The 17,500-nt window shown below is 37.0% G+C and overlaps 1 long non-coding RNA gene across 1 annotated transcript; it reads right to left on the bottom strand.

The window, feature by feature from the left end:
* Positions 1-432: 432 nt before the first annotated feature.
* LOC138058072 (uncharacterized) lies at positions 433-10,654 on the bottom strand. Its single transcript, XR_011133785.1, has 3 exons — positions 10,554-10,654; positions 6,765-6,845; positions 433-572 (listed from the first exon to the last, which is right to left on the bottom strand). It is a non-coding gene; the product is annotated as an uncharacterized lncRNA (long non-coding RNA).
* Between the last annotated feature and the right edge of the window lie 6,846 nt (positions 10,655-17,500).

Below are 17,500 nucleotides of genomic sequence, written 5' to 3'. Positions count from 1 at the left end.
ATCATTATAATGATTATTATTATTATTATTATTATTATTATCATTATTAGTATTTTAGTCATTATCATAATGATTATTTCACTATAATCACTAATATTTTGCTATTACTTTATTGATGTTTTCATCACAACCTAAGGAGGGTACAGCTTTTTATTTGCCTAGCAACACACTGATCATTTTTGGAACATCATCTCCCAGCACTGTCAGTTAGTACCCTGGAGAATTAACATTGCTTTAAAGTGTGTTTATAACTAATTAATAACATTTTTTAGTTTTACACTCTTATAATTTTTGTATGTTTCTTAGTAAATGAAACATCTATAGTAAGAACTTTCCACCTGATTTGCAAATAATTGAAGCTGTTAAGTTTTAAGAGAACGAAGGTCAGTTGAAATTTGAAATGAACATGCAATCTTACCTTATTGAATTATCTTATCTCAATCCAACATCTACATGTATATGGCAACTTTGCTTATCATCTGGGAGAACAGGTAACTGTATGCCTAGTCTTTCGCTGCAACTGTTTTGTCCCATCTTTCGTCAGTCATTTTCCCAGTCTTCCAATTGACATACTTCAACAGAGCATAATGCAGAGAGTATTTTCTATTCGGAACACAACGGCTTTTAAGCAACAAATTAAAGACATTTTGAGGGGATCTGGGGCCATCCTCCAGAAAATTCTCATATCCAAAGAACACTGAGAGCATACTGCAATATGTGATGTTTTGGTACTTTCTTCAAAGCAGCTCTACTTAAAAAAAAAAAGCACCAATGAAATGTTCACATTGAATTTTACAATTTAAAGTCACACATGATGATGGTGATGATGAACTTTTGAAGTGTCAAGTGTGTTTAGCACTGAGGTACTAATCAGGGACAATGCATGTAAAGAAACCAAATCAATTGAGGTCAAAGGTTGTTTTTTTTAGGAGAGGGGGAAGGAAACCAGAGTGCCCAGAGAGAGATCGAACTCTATGTGAAGAGCAGACATAGCGGATATTACATTGCCGTGCAGATATACAAAATTGCTCTTTGAGTGTCGAAAACATTTCATGAGTGGCCGCAGCAAATGAGTGAAATATTTTTAAACGCAGGAAGAGAAATTTCGTATCTCTAAGCGGCTAAGTAATATTTTATTTATCACATATTAAACACCAATAAAATACTTAAATTAATCATCACACAAAAGGTATTGAAAAAATTGAATTTCTTATGTAACCATAGCAACAGTGATCTTTTCACGTGTGAAGATAACATGTTCACTTGGTACTTCATTGGTGTTTATATGTAATAAAACCACATGTGACGCCAAAGTCTGGGAATCGAGTGCTCTCACTACTGCACCATCTCTGCTCTCTCAAATGCATTTTTTCCCTCCTTCCCCCTCTCTCCCTGGCTCAGCTATTCCTGTACAAGCAGCCAAGGTCCAGCTGTAACCAGCTGACTGATGAGACAGAGATACCTCATGTAGTAAATTAATGAAAAGTAGGTAGTCCTTTAACGATTAACACATTGAAGTGTTAAACTACTGTCTAGATAATTGCATACAAAAAGGGCCAAAAAGGGAATCTTACATTACAATCATAATATTATTATTTTCGCTCAGGAACCATATAAAGCCCCATATATAAACTACTCAAACTCAGCATGGCAACAACTGCAAGAATCCACAAAATGAGAGAAACAGACTCATGATCATGTCAATTTGGCTGACACCAAGAGAGACAAAATGAAAAACCATTTGAGCGAGAATAAAGTGTGAACCTTGCAATGACAGGAAATTTCTGGATGATGTTACTTAACGAGATTATCAAGCAGTATTCAAGCCACAAACAAAATATTTATGCTGAGTAGCCAAAACTGATTATGGATAATACAATAATGCAAAATGTTAACATGGTGTACAGCTGACTTTTTAACACCCTGAAATATCATTAAAATGTAATTTCAAAAATGAAACTGGTATCTTAAAAACCAGTAGTAGCTATCGCTAAGTGCCAACAAGACAGTCAAAATAAATACATAGTTTGCAGTTTTGTATCAGAATGCCACTTGTGGAGCCCAATAGTAGTTGTAATGTTTTATATCAAAGTACTGCAAGTCAACTTATCTAAGGTTAACACTGCCAATAACAATAGCAACTTATTATTAAGTAAAACCCTTGCACACTTTGTACAGTGTATCTTGAACAACAATGCAAATGTCAGATGAATGTGTTTTGCAATGTAATACTGAAACTTCTGCTGTAATATTTTTGAATGGCCATAATTTTAACAAAAGTATATACAATCATTATAATTAAGTTGGATAAAATCAATGCCATGTACAAAATTACCAAGGCGTTTTCAGTGTGAGGGAATCAAACTTTCTTGCATGACACATGAAAGTAATTGTTTCACTTAATGTAGAATTTTTAGTTTGCAAGATACCAGAAATAACATTGTCTGTAAAGTACACAATTAAACCATCATCTTGACAATATACTGTAATTATTATACTGTCAAGTTGATCATTTCATTGATGTGTACTTTACAAACAATATTATTTCCTTTAAAAATTAAATTAAATTGTTTACAACTTAACTATATGGTCACAAAACGAAAAACAATGTGCTCTACTTTGCAATGGTACACAGGCCAAAATTGACAACAGCAGCCTATAAGAATACAAATGCTGGTTCAGTCTTGAGTTCATTCACTCAATATAGAACATGCTGTTTCGAAAATACATAGTAAAGAAGATGCAAAGCAATTGTGCACAACACTACTGTACATCTTGGATCTCATAACCAGTGTTCCTAAAGGATCAAACCATTTCATCCACCATGATTTGGAATAAAAGTGTGATCTCTTGGCCTGGCTTACTGCATTCATCTATCTGATCACATGCTGCACCAATCACTTACATGTATCAAGATAACCCATTAATTTTATGGAAGGCATGGGTTGTACTTTGGAAACGTTTTCAAAAACCCCAAAAATTCGAAACTGCAATCGTCAGAGTTTTGAAACCTTGAAAAGTAAAATAGAATTTCACTGGGAAAACATTTTATCATTCAAGAAACGCACATTTTTTGAGCCTTATTTGTAACTATTGCAGTGATTACCGGTATGCTAAGTTCTATCCAGGTAAAACGTCAACACTGCATGCTCTTTTGAATGATTTATGAACGATTGGCAAACGAATGTCATGCAGCACAGAAGAAATCCGCAGATCTCGGCTTAAAGAATTCAAAATTCTCAGCCCACAGGCTGATCAACACTTTCTCTTGTTCACTTTTTGAAAGATTATTGGCAACTCCCTCATTAAATATTAAGAATAGCCACATGGACTACAGAACAAGAGTTAGAAGCTTGCAGCTTGGCAACTGTGGGAGATCAATAATAAAGTAGGCAAGACTTGCCAATACCCAAGTCACTGATGAATTAGGCAGTGTGGTTATTGATAAAACAAGACCAAAACCTCTAAGGGTTGCCTTAATAACTGAACCAACCAATCTACAAAACCAGGAATCTGTTACTAGCTTATACACTGGATGAGCCAAGAGGATTTGCTGATATCATAGCACATGTACTTGGGGGTTCCCCAGGTCTTTTTGGTATCAGTAATTTTAATTTATGTCTTTACAGTGCTTTCTTTGGAAAGTACAGAGGTGTTGTACCTAAAATCAGAAGGTTTGATCCTAGCAGATGTATTGCTTAATTCTCAAATACCAGAACATGACATCTAAAAAGCAGGTTTATATCCTCAAAACATGTAAATGACTGTAAAATATATTCTTGCAATTTGATACGATGATCCAAGCAAGCTTTTCATTCATTAATTTGTAACTTAGAGTACTTTATTTCCCAGTTCCAGAAACCAATTTGAATTTTCCATCTCTCAGGGAAAAGCAGTAAGGACTGCATAACAATACAAAAAGATGGCAGCTCCTGTGAGCTTGCTGCACGTTCAGTAGTTCAAACGACTTTCCTAAGGAACATTTTAGCGAGAGGTCACAAATACAGATACGATCATTACAAACAGCCTACTACATATGAGTCCTATTAACTAATAAAAGCGGCATGAATGCGCAAAAGTTTGTTCACTATGGTTTTCATTCTCGCATCTTTCAATGCTTTCAGGCTCGGTGAATGTGTTTTTGAAGTTTGTCAGCATGAAGGAGGCATGACTGTGATTGGGCATGACCGAGACAATGCAGTCATGTCGGGATCCAGGGGAATAAAGAAATTTGCAGTTGACAACACTACAGTCTGTCACCCCGGTAAGGCTCAGTTTGTTACTTGTAGTACCAACTTAATTCTTCAGCGTAATTGGGCGGGGCAGAAAAAAAAGTGGGTGTGACAATGATATAAAAATTTGACCCCCTTCCACAGTTCGGTGATTTTCGTATTATATGTCATTGCAAATGGCGTACTAAGTAACCTTTAAGATTGTACAGTCATTAATTACATGTATCTTCCTATTCACGAAATAATGGCTATAGTTTACAGGGGTTTTAATAAAATTTGAAGTAGGTGGCTGGTAGCCGACTGTATCAAGCCCCTGCGTCTAAGGGGTCTTGGAGGCATGCTCCCCCAGAAAAGTTTGAAATATGGAAGCTCTGAAATGCGACTTCCAGAGTTCTAGGCACCAAAGTGAGTACAAATATAGATGAAGATTAACAGCGATACTGAGAGTGCAATCCAGCGAAGAAAGATTTGGAAAACCATTTCAAAAGGAAAATTTACGATTTAACAGTCATATGACGTTTCAACAACTTCGTGTTTAAGATAAGAATATGCCATTTTAATCTAAACGAACAAAAAGGCTTCACCAATAAAACTAAACGAAACATTTACTGTCTTAGTAGAAAACAAGTCTTGATGCAACGATTACTCAATAACAACCTGGTTTGCATAAAAATTCTTGATATGTTTTGGACGTACCTAAACGTAATTGAATCATGTGAAAAAATGGGACTGTTGGTCTAGGCAAAAATGCTGTTCACTGTAGCTCAAAGACGGCAGTATCAAATCTGATAATAATTGTTTTGAAATTGAGGTTAAAAAAATGACATTCAAGTCCATCAAAAATGAATTTTACTTTACATGGAGGTTTGAAGTCATCCTTCAATTAATTTAGTTTAGGGGAAAAAGTAGCCGACTTCTCTGAGCGAAGTAGCCGACGCTTTTCGTCAGCCGTCGGTCCTTATTGAAATCCCTGAGTTTATGACAGCCAAGAGATTCATTACCTAATCAGTTGGCCATTTATTAAGTAAGGAAAATGCTATGGTTTATACTTGAGCAATAGACCCTGAAAGAAAGGCATATGTCGGATATTTGATGCATGCAAAGATGCCGGTATTACTAGCTGATGAGATAATGAAATGATGCAACATTTCACTTGTATCAGTCTACAGAATTCAAGGAGATTATTTCCATGAGACATACAAACACACTAAGTACTAAGAGTTTTGCATCAATATACATGTACTGTACATTCATTATTTTTGAAAAGCGGGACAATTACATGACCACCACTTCCTTGTCCTACACAGTACTTCATGCGTGACAGGCTTGTCACAAATGTAAACAGTTACATCATTCAATGAAAAATTAATGTGTCCATTTTCTGATTCAGAATCCACTTTTATCCAATTTGTACACATGTATATAACTCTTAACAATGCAAAATAGATGAATTTCAGACAATCAACAGAAAGACACTCGGCCATTTCAGTGATTAACAACAATCAACAGCATTTCCATGTAAAAAAGTATTCACGATGTATTCTTTTCATGAACATTGCGTGTTAACCGTTGAAAACATTAATTTTTTGTTACAGTTAGTTTTTTTTTCAAACGTTGCACTGAAATTGTTAACCCTTGCATACAAAATTCCAGCCCTGGATATCAGAAATATGCCTTGCAAAACATTTTGCACATTTCACGATTTCTTGTTGCTGCTGCGGCAGGATGGGATAATTGACATGAAAAATTCTTCAACCAACAGTCATCATTTCTGCGTTTTCGCCAGAAACTTAGGATTTTCGCCATGTCCTCTTAACTACGAAATTCAATGTAAATCCATCACTTTCCTTACTTTTCAAAGGATTCATACATGTAGTTGAGGTGTGTCTACAAGTTAACCAAGCAAAAGCAAAACAACTGTCTACTGCGACACACTGGTTGTTTGTATTTAAACCGAAGGGTCTGGGATTTATTTCAGGTAAAACAATGATGTCATAACGACAGCTCCATACAAAACAGTGACAGGTGCAACTAAATACGCCGCATGAAAAGTTCGAACTTTTCCCCAACTGAGAAATTGGACAAAACGTGTGACACAATCGTGGACAAAACTCGTTAAGAAAACCGACAAAGAGCACTTTTTTCACTTTTTCTCCCTTGAGAAATCCACAGCAGTTATTTCTTCCCCCTCCCCCTATCCAATGTTGATTTGGAAAGTGTTGAATCCCAGGAAATGGTTCATGACCCCCAGAAAACAACATTGGGATGGGGGAGTGGGGGTAAAATTGTTTGCTTACAACTGAAAGTGCTAAGGGTAATTTTCTTAAGAGTTTTGCCCACGACTGTAGATTTGGGTAAATATATTTATAAATATTTTTTAATCTTATTAGTTATGTTGCGATCTACAACCAAAGTGACTACAAACAATCGTAATTATTCATATCAATAATATTGTCAGATGTGTTAACACTTTTAAGTTTGTTATAAACCTGAATTCATACATTTATTCAATCATCTACATTCTAAACTCACCAGTATCCAGTCTGTTTCTGTATACATAATGATTGTATTCCATCAAGTCTGAAAGTCTGTTTACTTGTTCTGATCATCCACCTACCAGAAGATAAAAAATCATGCAAATGTAAAAATAATACTGATCTTTTCCACAAAGGGTTCAAGCACCATAAACAGATCATTTTGGGTGCCAAAGGACGCAACCCCTCTTACCATTGTTACCATGATAGAAGATACCTTTTTAACACATTGTCACCTAGGAGTGATAGATTTTACTCTGTCTAATGCCAGACGACTAATTTACTCTTCAATGGAGAGTGCTTCAGGAGATCACATCTCTAATTCACATCCTCAGGCATATAAAATAATATAAATGTTGCAGTTCCCAAATCTATTACCACATACTTTGGCTTAAGGGGTGAACAAGTCCCTGCATTCGCCACAATAAACGACTTCCTAGTGTAACAAAAGCATACACCTATCTCCCCAATGCAGCACTCTTGTGTAGACAGCACTGGATAGGACAAGTTGTACATGGGTAAAAGCCATATTTGGGAATCTAAAAGCCTTAAGCTCTCCACCATACTACAAGCTTAACCTCTGCAATGCTCATTCCAGGATCATAACCAAAACACAATTTCAGCATAACCTTGTTTAAATCAGCCGATGAAATTTAAATAATTCTCTGCGGATAATTATTTTAATTTCTTAAATATTCAAACAGGGAGCTTCTCCAAATTTCCAAAGGTCAAATTTCTGATTGTTTGGAAGTCATATCAGAAACTCAAATGCAACTACATGTATTCCGATGAAGTCGGAAAATTAACACCGATCATCGCCATGAGTGGTATCAGACTTCCGATAGATAAACAAATATTGGTGTTCCGATTGGACTTGATCAAACATCTGATTAAACTAATTAGCACGATGCATGGACTTTTGAAAGATGAACTGCTTTGGCAGGTACAGAACCACAGGTCACAGGTCATTGTTTAATTACCAATACAGAAAGTATCCTAAACATTCATAAAAGCTAACCTTAATTACTCAGAATACCTGAAAGATATCTGAGTTATATTCTGAGAAGAATTTAGTTTTCTGTGCAGCAAATGAACAATAGAATTAGGAGGTGGTGATTTCATTGGCTAAAAGCAATGTACTACACCCCTCCGAGCAATACATTTGACCTCCCTCCCCAAAATAAACACAAACTTCAGATAGCGAGAGACTTGAAACAGCCTCACGTCTAGAAGAATTCGATGGAATTTATAACATGTAGTGGAGCGACTAAATGATGGTTCTACATTGGGGCTTCAGCCTGACTCATTTAATTTCATTTGCTGATTCAAAGCCAATATGTTCCACGATATAGCAAATGACAGAATGCAATGCAGCTGAACGTAAATATGCTGGATTCAGCCATCTAGAAATGTTATGAATAAGATATTTACTATACAGTAAATCCTGCCTGTTGACAACATGACTAAATCGCCAGTACAGAACTTCCAGCAGCAGACCTGTTATAAATGGCCGAGATTTCTTAGTCTCTTTCTGCCTCAGCTGTTCTTTGTACGAACATCATCCGCCAATGTCTATTTTTTCTTTTTATTGTTAGTTACCTAGAGCTGGAGGACACCTGCCGCGTTATTCACAACACTCTTAATTTGGAACCTTTACAGATGGATACCGTTTATTAGCAACATTGATTAGGGGGGTGGGGGCAAAAAGAGAGCTTATTTTTCATACTCATGATCGGAGTTTAGTCCAAAAGCAGAGTTTTCTCAACAATTTTGTCCAAGATTGTAGATTGATGACCGATTTTATCGGAATTTTGACAACTGAAATTGGAAATTCTTGAGTCAGACACAAGCAGTTATCAGAATCGGAAAGTGCCGATTGCGGCGTCGGAAACCAAACAATGTGATCCACGTGCAGACATAATATTAATCCACGCACATGGCTTGGGCCACTAATTCGTACGAGTTGCCTTCCTCGAGAAGATATTATCCTCTCATTCTGTAGAAACATCCATTCATTTAGCAACTTGGTCACCTGGGTCGAATGGAAATGCATTGTACTAAGCCTTTAAACTTTGTACTAAAAACAACAAAATTATGATTTGGTAACCAGCTACATGTATTAAGGAAAAGAAGCCTGAAGGTATTACAATGTGAGTTATAACACAAATTAAGTTTTCATGCAATCAAGATAATAATTTTTCACCACCAGAAATGGAGCCTGCTGAGTTTCCTTTTTGCCATATGGACCAACCAGTTTTCTGTCACCCTAAATTGCACTAGGGTGGACTTGGATTGAACAACATATACTGCACGAAGCCCAAGCAAAATGCATGCCACAGTGAGTATAAACCACAGGATGGCACCAAAAGCTAATTTAAAATTGCACTCACTAAGTATAAGATAAACAAAAGCCTGAGGTCTGCAGATCAGTGATGCAATAAACATTTTCAAGCAAAAATGCAATAAGAAGCTCATCCCTTGTTAAAACTATTATCATCTAAATGAACTTGTCTATGTTCAATTTGATTTTTCTATGATCCATGATTATACTAAACTTCATAGGCTGTCCGAGTTACATGTCTGGACTCTTTCAAATGAGTTAATTTCCCTCAATCGCTGTCAAACAAGCTTGATGAGTTCCACTACCTTGAAGCTAATAAGCAAATTGATTAGCAAATTTAACTATGAATAACACAGGCCTTTTTGCATTGTCAAACCACTGTAGTACAGGGATGTACTAAAGCAGAGCAAAAACATCTGAACAAGGTTTTAAAAATATCATAAGTACAAGACTTCATGATGCCATTGCCAAAAATAACGAGATTTACACGTAATCCTAGGTTTGACGGAATCTGCAGTCAACTGTCATGAAGAAATTAATGATGTCCAACAGCTGATATTTGCTTTAAACATTCAGGCAAAAGGAACAAGTGATCCTTGCACTTAACTGAACAGTTTAAGCACATTATTGTCACACTCTCTCGTTTATCAGTCCTTTCTCTAGAACACACGAGTCCAAGAAATCTACCTGCTCCCATACTCAAAGCTCAGTTGGCAGAGCATTGCACTGGCAACGCACCGAGGTCATGGGTTTGAATCCTGTTGAAGCAACCCAACTTTTTCAGTTGACTTCAGAGTGATAATTGCTTTAATTCTCTAGTTAAGTGCAAAGATCACTTCTACCTTTCGTCCATAACCTGCACTTCAAATATACATATCTTTCATTTAAAAATTCAGATTAAGCAAAAGACAAGACCAGGTTGAAGTTTTGACCTCACAGATTTCATTATTGTGCTAAACATGTAACAGATACGGTACCAACAAAATTGTAAAATTCATGACAATTCGTTAATGTGCACATTCATAACAACTAAAAATTAGAGAAAATTGAGAATAATAAACAATCTGCACTTTGGCTAAAATTCACTAATTCTTGTATAAAAAAAAAGAAGCATAAATACGACCAATATTAAGTAACATAACTAGTCATTGAGGGATGTGGATCAATCTGCTTATGTATCTGTTATTTTGTGTTGCTTTAGTTATATTTGAAATATTGTTTTTTATGACCAATCCACTGTGTACTTCCCTAGTTAATAAATTACTAATAACTGGCCCCATCACATTTATTTGGTGTCGCCCGCCCATCAAACTCTAATTTAAATCAAAGCCCGTCCTTACTAATTAAATAATGACCAGTTGTAAATAAGAACACAAAAACTAACACTGCAAAAATAGTTGTCGCCCTTCAATGTCTTTACGTATACGTACTTCTACGAATACCCACCTTGACGCCATTGAATGAACAAACAACTTCCTTCGTACTGAGCAACTCAAATTTCTCCTGCTTTTGCCATTCATTCACCCAGCGAAGAAAGTAAAAACTCTGCACAACAAAAATACGTTCACAATTTAGTGAAACACATTAAAGGGCCTTTTCTAACACAACAACGGCTTATGCTTCAACAAAGGTCGTTGGCATGCATGCTATTTACATGTAAATGGACAATCGATTTAAAGGCCCAACCGGGTTGTCACGTTTGCCGACTCGTGGTGAATTATAAGACAAATACTTTGATCTTACGAGCATTTTCCCGCATCCCCACCATTAAACTGCTCCTTATTCACTTACCTAATGCATTTCTTTGGGCCCAGTTGCATTGAAAATCAATTTTGACGACATTTTAAGCCATTTCCTGCAAGAACCGTGCACACCGTTGTTCGCGCCTCAATGATTTCTTCTAAACTAGAGCCCAGATCACATCCGATGGAAATTCCATGTGGTCGAGACTACCATTTACAGGGTTTCATGAATTGGAGAATTAAACCGCACGATATGGAAATGAATTTAGAATTGAAATAAAATCAAATTAAATAACTTGAAATAACTCAATACCTTAACCCATTGACTCCTGGTGGTTCCCAGCTGACGAGTAAAATCGTCTGGTAACTATGGTTAGACAGAGTAAAATACTATGTATGGCCGGTTTAGGGGTGAATGGGTGGGACAATAGAGGTGACAAAACAGATTTTCGGTGCTGACATATTTATTTAAAGTCGGCTTTAAATCTTTGATCAACAATGTCTCCTTTATGATACAGTGAGTGTCGGATCGCCCTTTCGCTAAAATTTCAAAATGATCCCATTTCAAACCGTGAGCAGTTGATGATGATGACCATTAATTAATGCTTTAAAATGCTCAGTTTTCAGTTCTGATCATGTTTTAGTTTTTCCGATATAAAAATCATTGGAATCCCAACAGGCAGCTCTTTCTACAATCTTAGCCATTTGGCCACGGCTAAGTCTATCTTTGTAAGGAAAGAAAGATTTAATGCGACGAGTTCTTTGAAAAATCACTCAAAGGTCAATGCACTCGTAGAATTTATTGTATACACGACATAATTTGTTTACCAACGATTTTGCTTTGTAGCCCTAAATAAGGTAAAACTGAGAAAATTCTCTTTTTGGGAACTGTGATGGTTAGGGTCAATGGTTTGTTTTGTTGCTTTTGTAAAACATCATTCATGATAATAAACAACACCTCTGGGGTAACCGTTTTGTGACAGCAACTTCTTAAGCTCATCCCAAAGACGATTGTAACAAACGAAGCGACGAACAAATGCAAAAACAACGAAAAGTGAGAGTACAGATCAGATTTACTTGTATTTTTGAGGAGTGAACGAGTCCCATTTAGTTGATTTAGTGTAAAGACCAGTGAAAGTTTTCTTTCGATAAATTCAGTGATGTTGAAAAAGTGTGATTATGACGTTTGATAAGTACATCAAGAAACGGGATCACATTCTTTTCTTCAAACTCTACAGTAAAGAAGAAAATAAGAGGAAAATAATGTGATCCCGTTTCATGAAGAAATGAATGTCTTACAAAAGCAACAAAACGAACCATTGACCTTAACCATCACAGTTCCCAAAAAGAAAATGTTCTTAGTTTTACCTTATTTAGAGCTACAAAGGAAAATCGTTGGTAAACAAATTATGTCGTGTATACAATAAATTCTACGGGTGAATTTTTCAAAGCACTCGTCGCATTAAGACACCATTAAATCGTTCTTTCCTTACAAAGATAGCCGTGGCCAAATGGCTAAGCTGCCTGTTGGGACTGCCGGCAGTAATTTTTATATCGGAAAAACTGAGCTTTTTAAAGCATCAATAATGGTCATCATAAATCAGTTCTTGCGGACCATGTGGACTAAAACTGCTGAATACCCCTCCAGTATTATGTTCTTGTTTAAAGAACGAGACAGATAACAATACACACTATTCACATGCAAATAAGTGGCGGGGTATTCAGCAGTTTAGCAGCTGGCGGGATGCTTTATCGCGGGAGTAAATCGATGGTTGCTTCGTTGTGTTTTGGCTGCGAGTTCAAAAGCCCACTCGCGCCAAAACCATCGTACTCGCGAGTGTTTAGATATTAAATCCTGCGATAAAATATCTCGCCAGCTACGCAGGCTAAGCGAAAGGGCGACCCCACACTCACTGTAAAATATAAGAGACATTAGGGCCGTTTATACGAAAGAAAATAAGTCGCGGCTTACTCTGGCCGCGGCGTACACGATACGCGAAAGGAAGTATTAGGGAACTTAAGCACGCGCGTTTTTGAGAAGCGGAAGGAAACCGGAAGTGAGCTGATTTCCCTTTTATCTTGCCTTGACACTATTACATTTACATTCCAAGTATCTTTTCTCCATTAGAGATGATTAGTATAAAAATCAAGGAGACACCACCGTCCTGGTACGCGACATGTCCTCTTGCGGTTGCCGTCCGCGTCTCAAAAATGCGCTTGCTCCCTATTTATACGAGTATAAACTCCCCGGCCAGGATAAGCCGCGGCTTGAAAAAGCCGGGGTGTTTGCGTCTTATGTAAGCCGCGGCTTATTTTCTCTCGTATAAACGGCCCTATTGATGATCAAAGATTTAAAGCCGACCTTAATTAAACGAATATGTCAGCAGCTAAAAGCTGTGTCTTAATTAGTTTTTGTCACCTTTGATGTTACTTAACAATTAACAGTTAATAAGATAGCGATCCTGTATATTTGAAGTCCAATTTTGTATCAACCGTCACTTCTAAAGATGTATGCAGAAGCATACGAAACGTCAAGTAAAAGATAATTTCGAATGATGCGTTTATGTCTGATGTTTGTCACCGCTGTTTGTGCCGTACGTGGGAGACCACGTTATAAAATGGGGACCGTTTGTTTTTCCTCGTATCCACAAATTGTAACGTTTGCTATCATTGGACAATTTCTGTAAATAGAAGATATAACGGCATCTTTTAGAGGCAAAATGTTCATTCTACGTCTTCCAAACGTCATGGTCATTTTACGTCATCCACATGCTGTGGTCTTTGTCACTTTTTTTGTTTTGTTTGTTTGTTTCCCGAACTGGGAGGCACACGAAGGAATTTCTATTGTCGATCACCTGTTTTCGCAGGTGACTTCTATTTAAGTGATTAGTACCTGTTACAGCTTTCGTATCGTCGTTGTAATCTGTTTCATGAAAGGTATTTGGTGTTATGTAAGGTTTTTCTCGGTCACACAACGCGGTGTCAAAACTGGAAACAAAGGACCCCCGAAAATTAGTTTGTAATTCGTTTTGACCTGGAAAGAGTCTTCACATTAACTAAGTGGTAAAGTATTTCAATTTTTCACAATTAGAAATTCAAATTATATTCCTAAATTCGCGCAATTAATTGAGACCAAAACAAGATAAATTCTTAAATTTACCGTGTACCTTCAGGGGTAGCCTACGAAAGCATCCGTTTCTCCTTCGCTCTTCGCCGCTGGGGACGGATGCTTTCGCAGGCTACTTCAGGGAGGTCTTCAGTGAAACGGATGTAGCGCTTTCTGATTACGGCGCAGATATCCCAACCCATGTATTAAATGCGGCTACTGGAATATTTAATTTATTATTGAAGAAAATGCGTTGTTTTTATTGTCAGAGCACTATCGAAAGCGCTAACTTTTAACTTTGACCAACAGCGTGGAAAAGGCACTCATGGAACAAATATTTCGAATAGTAATATCCCCCAAAACCGGTTTTTTGGAAATAGGTTTATCTAGCTACTGTCAAATTTTGATTGCAATGAAGTAATGAATGAGCTGTAATTGTTATCTTTCAATGCAAAAATCTGCCTGAACACCTTTCCCCACAATTAGCCAATCAGAAGACGCCACTTTTGCAGGTCACAGCTGTCGAACTCTCACAAGTTCTAGAGTTCCTCCAGGTTCATTGTGACATAATATTCTTCAGATTTCGGAGTGAATCGGCCTTCACGCTAAAAAGAAAAAGAACGTGCACGTCTATCTTATCAAACACAGCAGAAGCAGCAGAGAAAAAATGGAAGTGAACCAACGAAATAGCTTTAAAAAGAAGCACAATGTAGGATGTGCGTAAAAACCATCGCAAACAGATGGTGACGATGATATCAGAATGCAGGCTGGTTATGGGAATCGCTTACATCGTATTTTCCTTGTCATGTTGTAAGAAAACTATAGCCGGAAATGCCCTTGGTCTTATTTCTTTTTCGCTACAAGTGTATTTGTTCTCGTTCACTGTCAGGGTACTGAGAAAGCCTGATTTATTCCTTCATATGCTACGATAAATATTCGCCGATACGCTTCGTCAGAAGTAACATATTAAAAACGAGTGCAAGTGTTTGACCAGGGGTTCCAAACAACGAGAAACAGATGAAAGCTTTTATTGTTTCGAGATGTTTGGAACCCCCCGATGAAACATGATTTTGAGATGACTTCTCAAACGAAACAATAAAAAAAATGAACAGTGATAATTATTTTCACTGTCCTCCCCAAATGAAAGAACAATAATTTATGCAGCGAAGCAATTTTGCCATTTTCCGTAATAGCATTACATTAACATGCATAATTAATTGTTTTGGTGAAGTTGGTGTCTGACATGAGCGAAAATGGAGAGGCGAGATTTAGGACGCCGAAAACGGTTTACGAAGAACGCGAGTTAATCGAAAAAGCTATTCCCTCGTCAACCAAGTATAAGAACAAATGTAAGGCAACAATTTTTGGCGAATGGCAAATTTCTGGGTCGGTTATAGGTCCGGGCTCTTTAAAGGCAATGATTTACACAAGGTCGCACAGCTTTTTACCATCATTGAAGAAATGGATGTAGTAATCTTAAATCAATGGCTTAGCAAGTTTGTGATGGTCAAAAAGTCGGGGGAGAGATATCCACAAAAGACCGTTTATGGAATAATTTGTGGCATCCGACGCTATTTGAAGGAGAAGAATTGTGCAGACGCGTTGCATCCTTCAGAATAGCCTTTTCTAACGGGTCATTCAGGTCATTTCTGGAATTGTTGTTAACGATGTATTAATTATTGAAAATGCTCATTAAAATGCAAGTGTTTGATCTGAGATAAAAACCATATTTGATTGGCTTGTGGGTCTTCATTGCTTAATTAATACTTTCTTAAAATAAGATTTAATGCCACAAAAAGTAAATTATGATGTCTTTATATACAAATACCTCAAACTTTTGCGAACGAATACAATTATTTGATGTTTCCTGCGAGAAGCGCTCCAATAGTCTACATATGCTGTCAATCAAAATGAACTTCTACTTCCGGCGAAAAGTATTTACCAATATCTCTATCTTTTCGCATAATTTTTTTGAGATCGACGGGTGTGACCTTAACCTTTACTTGAATTCAAGCGCCTCTTTATATTACCGTACTTATCTTTCCCTTGACAAATGCAAATACCAACTGTAGTCAAATCAAATTATTCAATTGTTTGACTGTAATTTCAAGAACTTCAAGTCTCGCACCCAAAAATGACAATTCTGGCTACACTAACACGAGACATTGAAAGTGAAAGTTTATTGAGGATGCGCCCGTCAGTCATCAGATGTATAATGTATCCTGATGCAGAAGTTACAAATGTTGTTTCTAGGAAATAGAAACAGTGCCACGCCAGATACGAAAAACCACTAAAAAACCACCCTTTAGATGTGGCCAAAAAATATGTGGAAACTTATTCTCCATCTAATGCACGTATCCACCATCAGTGATTGGTTCAAAGTTCTGGCGACACTTTTTCAACCAATCAGAAGTGAAACCAAAACCAATCGTGGCTCGCGTGTGCACATTTTCCCGCTCTTTGTGCCGGCTACGTGTAATTACTTCGAGTTTTGATTGGTTTACTGGATTATCTCCGTCCTTTTGGATTGGCCAAAGTAATTACTTTCGTTTTGGTTTCACGACACTCATTTGAAAACCGCTCTATTTATAAAATGTATGTCAAAGCACATGCTATGGCACATCTTCATCCGGTCGGATTTACAAATAAGCACGTTATTAAAAAATAAGCACGCACTGCGTGCGTGATAGTGCAGTAACAGTTACACATCACCTTATTCCATAACTGTCAACTGAGCTGCGTTTTAATTTTGTTTTCCAAGAGATTCTCGTTAACTTTCCGTAATATGTAGCTCTAATAGTACACGATATTGTTTTGGTACCGTAAATCATTATAGTGCCATGGTAGACGTCTTAGGTAAATCGCCCTCCGAGAAGTCATTCGTTACTAGAAAAATACGAAACCCCGAGAGATTGAAGAAAATAAAAAGGAATGGAGAAACATTGGCATCGAAGCTGACATGTTGATCATTTTTAACATTACAACTTCTTTTCGCCACAAGTTTAAACGTGTACTCTCAGCTTCTGACGGCAAGTTCACTGAAGTTAAAGGGAAAGTACGGTCTAGAAAAAGTTTCTCTGAATCGAAAGTTCTTTACCTGTATTGTCATACTTGACCACTCATTTGGACTAAATGTGTTTAAATAGCCAACAATAACGCTTCAAAAATAGGCAAATTTAAATTGAAATCCGCCATCTTTGTTTTTCTGTATGCAAACGAGGCTATGACATAGCAATAGTCAAGGATTTCTTCGGATGACTAAAAGACGAAAAACACAGGCGAGGAGAGCAATACTTTGTAGACTTGAATCTTAATCCAGAGGCTAAATTGTATTGATATTGGCTCCACCTCTGAACAGATTTACTTCGTGGTCGTCAAACAGGGTTTTATATGTGAGTTATATGCAGGAGTTTTACAAAACGAAAGAGAGCTTGCAGTGCTATCCCGCACTCATTGCTGTGAAATAAATGCCTGGAAATCAAGTTTAATCTGTCTACCGTGGCTTTCTGCGAGATCCCTATTACAACTTCAGAACAAACGATCGA

The sequence above is a fragment of the Montipora capricornis genome, chromosome 7 (genome assembly GCF_036669925.1).
Source record: "Montipora capricornis isolate CH-2021 chromosome 7, ASM3666992v2, whole genome shotgun sequence".
In the NCBI taxonomy this organism is placed as follows: Eukaryota; Metazoa; Cnidaria; class Anthozoa; order Scleractinia; family Acroporidae; genus Montipora; species Montipora capricornis.
This window is presented reverse-complemented; position numbering and strand designations above follow the sequence as displayed.